At 44.0% G+C, this 10,853-nt stretch overlaps 1 pseudogene across 1 annotated transcript; it reads left to right on the plus strand.

Moving 5' to 3' along the window:
- Positions 1-1,019: 1,019 nt before the first annotated feature.
- Positions 1,020-9,288, plus strand: LOC118936731 (DC-STAMP domain-containing protein 2-like; annotated as a pseudogene). The gene is made up of 8 exons (XR_016490431.1): positions 1,020-1,097; positions 1,477-1,681; positions 3,501-3,970; positions 6,343-6,408; positions 6,589-6,797; positions 7,012-7,169; positions 7,409-7,572; positions 8,072-9,288. The product of XR_016490431.1 is annotated as a DC-STAMP domain-containing protein 2-like (transcript).
- Positions 9,289-10,853: the final 1,565 nt, after the last annotated feature.

A 10,853-nucleotide genomic window follows, 5' to 3' on the forward strand; every position in this document is an offset into this window, starting at 1 on the left:
AGTTGGTGTAACATCTGTCTTCTGATGAAGAAGGAGACCAAGGTGCAGCGTGATAGGCGTTCATGATTTTTTAATAATACTGAATACCACAACAAAATAACAAAGTTGAACAAAACGAAACAGTTCTATCAGGTGCAGACACTAAACAGAAAACTACCCACAAAACCCAAACGAAAAAGGACAACTTATCCCCAATCAGAGACAACGATAGACGCCTCAGTGGGCCTCTGATTGGGAACCACACCAACATAGAAATAAAGAAACTAGAATGCGCACCCTTGTCACACCCTGGCCTAACCAAGAAAGATAATAAAAGCCTCTCTATGGGCAGGGCGTGACAGTACCCCCCCCCACCCAAAGGTGCAGACTCCGGTCGCAAAACTTGAATCTAAAGGGGAGGGTCCGGGTGGGCATCTCTTCAAGGCAGCGGCTCCGGTGCGGGACGTAGACCCCCCTCCACCCGCAGATCCCTCCGCTTTGGTGGCGGCCCTAGTGCATGGACCTTCACTGGAGGAACCAGGCCGCAGATCATCGCAGCAGGCTCCGGACCGGGGACCGTCGCCGCAGGCTCCTTGCCATGGATCATCACTACAGGCTCCGGACCATGGATCATCACTGGATGCTTCGTGCCATGAATCATCACTGGAGGCTTCGTGCCATGGATCATCACTGGAGGCTTCGTGCCATGGATCATCACTGGAGGCTTCTTACGTGGAGCCGGAACAGGTCTCACCGGACTGAGGAGATGTACTGGAAGCCTGGTGCGTGGAGCTGCCACAGGGCTTACCAGGCTGGGGAGAATACTGGAGGCCTGGTACGTGGAACCGGAACAGGTCTCACCGGACCGGGAAGATGCACTGGAAGCCTGGTGCATGGAGCAGGCACCGGATACACTGGGCCGTGGAGGCGCACTGGAGGTCTCAAGCGTAGAGCTGGCACAACCCGTCCTGGCTGGATGGTTACTTTCGCCCGGCAAATGTGGGGCGCTAGCATAGGATGCACTGGACAGTGCAGATGCAATGGAGACATGGTGCGCAGAGCCGGCGCAGGATATCCTGGGCCGTAATGTCTGTCGTCTGATGAAGAAGGAGACCAAGGTGCAGCGTGGTAGGCGTTCATGATTTTTTAAATAAAACTGAACACCGCAAAAAACAGTTCTCAGGTGCAGACACTAAACAGAAAACAACTACCCACAAAACCCAAATGAAAAACGACAACTTATATACAGTGGGGCAAAAAAGTATTTAGTCAGCCACCAATTGTGCAAGTTCTCCCAAGCCGCGATGGAGCGTTTGAGGGTGGTCCTCAAGCGGTAAGGAAATACAATTACATTATTGAGATGCATAGGCTTACTACATAATGTTGTCATTGGTGGGTGAGTTTAGCCTAAATATTTAACCTTTTTGACAGGGTTCCCAGATGCCCAAGGCGTTGCCCAGAAAGCAAGACCAAACCTTTCTGTGATCCTCGTCTCAGTGGGCTCGTGCAGAGTTTGGGTGGGTTTTTGTTGGCCTATTCCTCGCCCCTGTGTACGGAATGACTGCACTGTTCATACAGAACCAAGGGCTGTGGTATTGCGTGTGTACCATGATCACCATAGCTTTCCTCTCAGCATTTGGCACGGGCCTCTCCATCCGCGTGCGTGCGAATGTTGTACTCATGATGCCAATGCTGTGTTCAAGTGAATAGCCTACATATGAAGATTGTTTTAACCATACCACAAAAAATAGTATATGTGCTGTGCGTTGAAATGCACCCAGCCCAACAGTCAAATCAACACTTTGGCAACATTTAGACAGATAGTCCAATTCTGATCTCTTTAAACCCACTATTTTGTCTTTTTACCAAAATAAAAATTTGAAAATATCTAATGTGATTTGTCAAAATCCCAATTAGTGTGAAAAAATATCAGAATTGGGCTGCCTGTCTAAACACAGCCTTTCAAACAGAGAGAGACAAACGGGATTGATGCAAACTGGATATATTGTTTCCCAGGCAGGTGAAGGCACATACAGTAGAAGGGAAAGACCACCATTTTGTATGAAACAAGTGGAGGTGTGTCCATGTCATAGCCTACCTGTAATCAATTAGAGCACACAAACAATTAATTAAAACAGACCAATAAGCTCACAGTTCCAAAATCACATGGTTACCATAGTGTTATGATACTGATGATTTGTCTTCCACAGATTGTTTGTTTACATTTCTTCCATTGTGGCTAGATGGAGGAGGCCTACAGCTCAATCTAGTGGTAGGGTCGGGGACAACAATTGTTGACAACTAGCATTGTAGCTAAGCCTAACCCTAATCCTTTTCCTAACCTTAACCTCATTCTCCTAACCTGTTACATTAATTCACCTAACCTGCCACATTAGTTATCTTAGCCTGCTATGTAAACATACCATCTGTGGCGACAAATCATCAGTATTACCACACCGGGAATGAACCTTTGTTTGGTTGTAGTACGCCAGAATACCCCACAGGCACCTCCAACCTGTTAACATTTTCCCCTGCTTTGAAAAGAAACATTTACTAAAAATTCACTAAGTATGCTATCTTTCATATAGGAGTCGTGAGCAAGTGGCGACGCCTCCACGTTTACAAGTAGCTCACCCACTGGCTCAATCTCTTTAGGACAGTCAGTTTGGAGATGCCAGAAGGGCTGGTCCATATTCTTTCTAGCAGGCCTGTCTAACTTTTTTTGTGCAAAATTATCATGATCTGGCTTATAATGAGAGCCTCAAGGGGGAAAAAATGGGACATTGTGGGGGCCTCGAGGGGGGAAAAATGGGCTAATGTGTTAGAAATGCCAGGACCGATTTCAGGTCACATTCCGCCCCTGAGTTGACAAAAGCAGTGCAGAGGTGGAAGATGTGTCGGTAACTGCTGTTTGACTTGACAGGAAAATAAACTCAAGTTTTTAATCTTGCTGCTGAGCAAGTGTGTTAATTAGTGCTAGCTAATTGCTGTAGGCTATGGCATGTGATTGTTCTAGAATGTTATTTATGTATGTCCCTTATCGATGGGTGAATAAAGCTAAAGCAGCCAAGGTGATAATGGCTAGAGTCGTTTTTGCTTAGCCAAAGAACCCGACCAGGCGTTCATTCAGGGGTTAAAGTTTTCCGTTACTTCTGAGGGGTCGTTTTTTGAGATCAGTGTAGATCCTCATTAACTTGAATATGGATTCATATGGATCATTTCAAATTCATTTATTTTAATAAATTAGGGCAGATACAAATTAACAGTTGAAACAGTTATTCAACGCAATGCCTCGTAGTTAAGCCAATTTTCAAAGCTATTTGTGATCCAGTTTGCTGATTTCCCAATGGCCAGCCATCATGATTGGTTCTTGCCCCCACCCCTTGGCCACCCCAGGAAGAAAAAAAAAAAATTGAGAAACGCCCGAGTGGACGGAATGACCTACAATGCAATACTCAGTACACCAACTTGTTCTGGGTACCACTAATGCACTTAATTTTTTATTTTGTATTTCCTCACAGTGAAGGGCAAGGACTTCCTCCTGTTCCTCATCTTCTCCATGTTGGTCCAGGGCCCCATGACCAACACCCTGGAAAACTTTGACCGTGCAGCGGACAGCGTGGTGTGTGGGGCCGAACCTGCCACGAGCCAGACCCAGCAGGTACGTCTGTGGGCCATGCTTATTCTAGCACTGTCATTATTTGAAGACACTGTTAGTACAGTTACTGTATCTAACAATTTAACTCTCCAAATTAAGCCTTCCATTGATTTCTGTGCCCTCTGCCCCCTGTTACAGCTCGTTCCCTGAGAAACGTGTTACACTTCCTGGTCGGCATTGGCGAGGTGTGTAATGACAAACTGGGTACCCCCTGTAAGAAGTGTAACAAGCTATTTGATGATGCCCGTGATGACTGCATGGAGATCCTGTCTGTGTTCAACTTCCTTTGTCACATTGTGGATGGGTTCTGTCCCCTCTGTGGTCTCGCTCGAGGTTGATTGACATGTTATTCCATCATACAGTAGAATCACTATCCTCACTCACCCTTACTTCCATCAGCTGTCAGTAGTAGAGGAAGGGTAGCTGTTTGTCATAGTGTCAGATGAATAAATTATTGTCCACTGAGAAGCAGGTTCAAATCGCAAGAGTAGGAACCTGGGAGGCTTTAGCACTTACAGTATACAGCTGTATCAATAGAGTAAAGGAAATGTGAAAAGGACATCAATCACTGTGGAAGGTGTCTGTTTAAAAAAGGAAAATCTATGGTAGTGTTATAATTAGGTTGTCATATCTGCATTGTCATTGACGCAGTCTTCGCTTAATGTTTCTCTTATAGAGCCATTATGAAGGACAACTTTGTTAGGGCCTCCTAACCATTACTCCTTGCCTCCTAACCATTACATTATCTGAGATGTTTGTTCTCTGTTTTTAAGTCATTCTCAGCTAGCACATTTGGTTCCTTAGCAGTTCTGGGAATGTACGTTTTTGGTTTCCCATTGGTTGTGGGAATGAAGCCATAAGTTTCCTTACCGTTAAGGCTTTTGAAAAAGTTCTGAGAACAGAAGTGAAAATTTCACTTGTTCTGGGAACATACATTTTCAGATTGCAGGGAGGTTCTGAGAAAGTTTTCCTATGGTTTCCTGAAAGTTTTCCTGGGAGGTTTTATTAACGAACGGAAATTATAGGTCATTTTAAGGTAATTAAATAACGTTCTGAGAACATGTTTCAATAAGACTTTTAATAACACTGCTAGCTTAGGTTTACTGTTTTGAACTCCAAGCATAGATAGGACACTTGTAAATTAATTTGCTTAGGCATTAATCATGCAAACATATTTGTTTTTTATTGTGGCATGGTGTCAGTGAGATTCAAACCTATGATCTTCTGCTCTCTATGCTCTCTACTAATACAAAGTCGTACATTTTTGTAAATTCAAACAGATTCTATTTCAAAGGAAACAAGCACTCATTAAGATCAGGTGTGGCCAACACACCTGAAAACACTTAACAAGATAGAGGATAGAGAGAGCTTTATTGATGCGGAGAATGGAAAGTTTGTTTTTTAAACGTTCATGTTTTCTTGTGGTTTTTATGGAAAGTTTTCTTACTGTTCTGAGAACAGTACTTTAAATAGAACCAGGAGGAAACCTGCAAAAAATGTTATGCTGAAGTACTGGAATTCCAATAGTAGAACTTAATTTCCTAACATTCGCTGAACATTCTGAGAAAATTCATTAAATGGAACCATGAGGGAACTTGCAGAAAACATTATGCTGAAGTTCTTGAATTCACATAGAAGAACGTTGTTTCTTAATGTTCTCTGAACATTCGGAGAACATGACTTTAACTAGAACCATTAGGAAACCTGTAGAAAACATTGGAATTCCCACAGAAGAACATTGTTTCTTAACGTTGTCTGAACAATTTGAGAAGATTACTTTAAATAGAACCATGAAGAAACCTATAGGAAAAGTTATGGGAAGATTGCATGCAAAATAACCATAGGATAACCACGCTCTCGCCAAGCTTTAAACAACATATGGTTCTCAGAACATTATGAGCTAGCTGGGTGGTCAGTAGTTTAAAATCTTCTGAAACTCAGTTAAAATGTCCCCTTTTTTTGCACCCGAGCCTGTTTTTTCCGATTTTGGTGAAAAATTGCTGACTACAAATATGTTAGCTCATGGAAAAATAGATCACCCATTGTTGTGAGGTTGACATCAGTGTGGAGGTACAGCACAGCCCTCCTCTTTAGCTCTCTGGAAGCTCTGAGGTGCTCTGCGGTGCTCTGTGTTATTCTTTAGCCTAGGAGGGCAGGGTAACTTAGGAGCCAAGGCCTAGTTAAAACCCTCCAGCCCCACACTGCCCTCATGTTTCCTCTCACATTTCCCAGGAGGAGCGCAGGCGTGAGTCACCCTCCATCACTCTGCCTCCCCTGTTTTCTTTTCAAATGAATTATTGTTTCATATCCACCGCTGCTCTCGGGCCAGCCAGGAGCCAGCCAGGAGCCAGCCAGGAGCCAGCCAGGAGCCAGCCGGGCACTGGTGACTTTTTAATCCAAACATGACCCGAGGGCCAGAGATGAAACACGCTTCCTGGCCCTTGGGAGATCTAGAATGCTGCTCTCAGCATAAAGTGAATGGTGGCATTTCACTTTCTAAACTATGGGTCATAAATCCTATATAATGCTGTCTTATAAACCTGACATGACACTTGGGTTTACTTTTAATGACCGTTCACAATGGTTTTATGAGACAATGACTAGAGCCTGTGATGCAGAGATGCATTTGTCACGTAAATTAGCTAGAGGTTATGTCATTTGTAGGTATGAGAACAGTAATTATCAATGCATTCCTCTCATGTCAGTTGGTCAGCTGTTTTGCATCATCCCTTCTTACATTGTCGTCCACATGAAGACATAGATTGCTGCCCGTAAGTAAAGTCCAGAGGGACAAAAAACCTTGCCCTATATAATAGTTTCTACTACTTCTCTATTCCAAGGTAGAACATTCTTCAATTATAATTCTACTGTAACTCCTTTTTGATGGCCAATCTAAACAGTCACAAATGCACAGTGGCACATTCTTGAAGTGCCTCTTTGCTCTCTTCTAGCAACCATAGCAGTTTTCGAGAAGATGAAGAAGGAGTTTGAGTTCAACATATCGGCCCCTATGCACTTTGACATGAATGTGAACAGCAGTCAGACGGTGCAACAGGTGTCATATGATGGAGGAAGTGTCGGTGGAGCTGGGACGTTTCTAGGAAGTGATGGGGCTAATAGCCTACATAGGCCTCTTCCTTCTGCTGCTAATGTACCTACGGTGAGTCTATCTATATTCATTCACATGGGTCATGCAAACAAGGTTTGACAAGGAGCGGTATACTCTATACCAGGGTTTCCCTTGAGTTTGCCCTGCTCTAGTGTGTGTGTGTGTGTGTGTGTGTGTGTGTGTGTGTGTGTGTGTGTGTGTGTGTGTGTGTGTGTGTGTGTGTGTGTGTGTGTGTGTGTGTGTGTGTGTGTGTGTGTTTTTTTAGGGCTGTCCTGTACAAACATAAGTACCTGCACCAGAATGACTTTGACAACACTTACATCACAGAGCAGTTTGAGGAGCTCAACGAGAGATTGGCTAGAGAGGGAAAACCCCCTGTCTAACCGCTCAGCCAGAGAGAGGCCCGCACCTACATCAGAGCATGTGGGTGGAGCAGGAAGAATGCACAGGAAAGAGGAGAAGATAAATGGATTGTAGGGAGGAAGCATTGTGGGTGTTGATAGAAAAGGTAGGGAGCGAAAGGATATAGAGAAGTTAGAAAATGAGAACAACAACAAAAACATCTAGAAAGGTGAAAAGAGAAAGTCAGTGTAACATTGATGTCATGGCAGTGAAAACACCCACCTAACCTTCCCTCCCACACACCCATCTCTGTCCTTTAGTCTCAGTGTACCTGACGGCCAGGGAGCGGTGGACGGCTGCCCTCAGCGCAGTGTCCATTCTCAGGCACATAGCCATAGGATGCCTGGGGTGGCGCTGGACCTGGTGGTCTTCTGGATGTTTGACCTGGTGCACTACCAAGCCCAGGGGGACATCGTGGCCAGAGGTGAGACAGTCTGGCTACAGGGAAATAGATGATGTTCAGTTCAAGGTTATTTACTGTACTAAAAACATTGAAATCATTGAAATAAAAACAGGAATAGATGAGAGGTATAATATCTGCATTCGTTATTGCTTCCAAAAAGTATATTTACCTGAATGAAACCAGAAACACTGCTAACAAGCCGAGTCTCAAAACATGTTTGTACAGATATTTTGTTTGTACACATTTTGTTTGGGCTGTTATTTTGGACTTAGTTATTTTAGACATAACAGTTTATTTTATGAGAGAAAGTGGTTGTTCGGTGTGATGAATAACCTTGCCTGAAACCTGAAGTCTATCAGTTTACTCCATTCTATTCAGTCCAATAAAGGAATTAAACTGGACATCAGTTTCCAATTAAATACTATAGAACAGATTATTCTAATGAAATTGTATATCAAACCATATTTGGAACCAACAACATCATCCAAGACATTGTGTTATCTCTTTGTGCTCTCTCTAGCACCCATCGTATTGGCAGTGGAAGTAAATGGCACAGGCAATGCCCTGGACATCTTCAAGGACATAGCAGCTGCCTTCGCCATTCTGCAGAAGGGCAGCATCACTGTTCTCAGCAAGAATTGTCTGATGAAGCCTTCAGAGCCAGACCACTCAGGATACATGCTCATAGGTAACACCTAGACTAGTAGTATTTAGTATTTACTAGGATCCCCAAGGCCAAGGCAGCAGCTACTCTACCTGGGGTCCAAACAGGAATAAAACAATTACATGAAAACAAAACAACAGCCTACATTATAAATACAATAATACCATACATTATTATTCTTATTACAAATGTATAATATTTACAATACTACATTAAGGGATAATCAACGAGGGGCTATGCATTCTATGGAAAATAATGAACGATGTGAAAGGTGTGTTCCACCAAGCGTTAGTGGAGTGGAATTGGCCGTCCATGGAGGTACATTGTTTTCTAGAGAGTGCATAGAGCCACAAATTGATTATCCCTTTTATACCATGGATATAATTTAACACATTTGGCACTAGAAATATGTTCATTTGTTTCTAGAAATGTGTTCAACATCCATTAAAGTAGCTTGCAAGTTTACTACATAGTGTCAATGGTAACCAAACAAACAGACTTGCTAGTTTATCTAACCAAATCATCAGTCCTAGTTTGCTGTTATGAAAATCAAATTCAAGAATACCGTGCTCAATTCGACTTGCTTTTAAAAGAAGCTCAAACAAAACATGTAAAAATGAAATATAGCCAACAGTATGGCTGTCAAATTAAAACCATTCTAACAATATTTCTGATTGTCTTCTCAACTCACCATCACATACTTTTAATGTGGGACAGTCAATTGCAAATTAGTCTGACATATGGTCTCTTATCTCACCACCACTAATGAGATGGGTGTGCTTGAATCATGTCGCATCGGAGCTTCTCAAAGTCAGGGGGCGTGATCGACCTGGATCGATATTTAGTTTTAATTCAGAAGAGAGATCTGAATCCAGCTTCACACAGATATAAACTGGCGAAGGGCAGCCTACCATCATTTTTATGGTGCTTTCAAGACAACTGGGAACTCTGAAGTTCAAATCATGACGACAGTGATCTTTAGGATGCAAAGTCAGAGCTCTAGAAAGAGGCCCGAGTTCCTGAGTTGGAATTCCGTGTTGGATGACCGTTCAAAACTACACTGCTCAAAAAAAAATAAAGGGAACACTAAAATAACACATCCTAGATCTGAATGAATGAAATATTCTTATTAAATACTTTTTTCTTTACATAGTTGAATGTGCTGACAACAAAATCACACAAAAATTATCAATGGAAATCAAATTTATCAACCCATGGAGGTCTGGATTTGGAGTCACACTCAAAATTAAAGTGGAAAACCACACTACAGGCTGATCCAACTTTGATGTAATGTCCTTAAAACAAGTCAAAATGAGGCTCAGTAGTGTGTGTGGCCTCCACGTGCCTGTATGACCTCCCTACAATGCCTGGGCATGCTCCTGATGAGGTGGCGGATGGTCTCCTGAGGGATCTCCTCCCAGACCTGGACTAAAGCATCCGCCAACTCCTGGACAGTCTGTGGTGCAACGTGGCGTTGGTGGATGGAGCGAGACATGATGTCCCAGATGTGCTCAATTGGATACAGGTCTGGGGAATGGGCGGGCCAGTCCATAGCATCAATGCCTTCCTCTTGCAGGAACTGCTGACACACTCCAGCCACATGAGGTCTAGCATTGTCTTGCATTAGGAGGAACCCAGGGCCAACCGCACCAGCATATGGTCTCACAAGGGGTCTGAGGATCTCATCTCGGTACCTAATGGCAGTCAGGCTACCTCTGGCAAGCACATGGAGAGCTGTGCGGCCCCCCAAAGAAATGCCACCCCACACCATGACTGACCCACCGCCAAACCGGTCATGCTGGAGGATGTTGCAGGCAGCAGAACGTTCTCCATGGCGTCTCCAGACTGTCACTTCTGTCAAATGTGCTCAGTGTGAACCTGCTTTCATCTGTGAAGAGTGCAGGGCGCCAGTGGCGAATTTGCCAATCTTGGTGTTCTCTGGCAAATGAAAAACATCCTGCATCCTTGGGCTGTAAGCACAACCCCCACCTGTGGACGTTGGGCCCTCATACCAGCCTCATGGAGTCTGTTTCTGACCGTTTGAGCAGACACATGCACATTTGTGGCCTGCTGGAGGTCATTTTGCAGGGCTCTTGCAGTGCTCCTCCTGCTCCTCCTTGCACAAAGGCAGAGGTAGCGGTCCTGCTGCTGGGTTGTTGCCCTCCTACGGCCTCCTCCACGTCTCCTCGTGTACTGGCCTGTCTCCTGGTAGCGCCTCCATGCTCTGGACACTACGCTGACAGACACAGCAAACCTTCTTGCCACAGCTCGCATTGATGTGCTATCCTGGATGAGCTGCACTACCTGAGCCACTTGTGTGGTTTGTAGACTCCGTCTCATGCTACCACTAGAGTGAAAGCAACCAAAACATCAGCCAGGAAGCATAGGAACTGAGAAGTGGTCTGTGGTCCCCACCTGCAGAACTACTCCTTTATTGGGGGTGTCTTGCTAATTACCTATAATTTCCACCTGTTGTCTATTCCATTTGCACAACAGCATGTGAAATGTATTGTCAATCAGTGTTACTTCCTAAGTGGACAGTTTGATTTCACAGAAGTGTGATTGACTTGGAGTTACATTGTGTTGTTTTAAATGTTCCCTTTATTTTTTTGAGCAGTGTATTTTTCCCAGTTGTAGC

Source organism: Oncorhynchus mykiss, chromosome 2, assembly GCF_057628025.1.
Source record: "Oncorhynchus mykiss isolate SJ-2025 chromosome 2, ASM5762802v1, whole genome shotgun sequence".
NCBI classification, from domain to species: domain Eukaryota; kingdom Metazoa; phylum Chordata; class Actinopteri; order Salmoniformes; family Salmonidae; genus Oncorhynchus; species Oncorhynchus mykiss.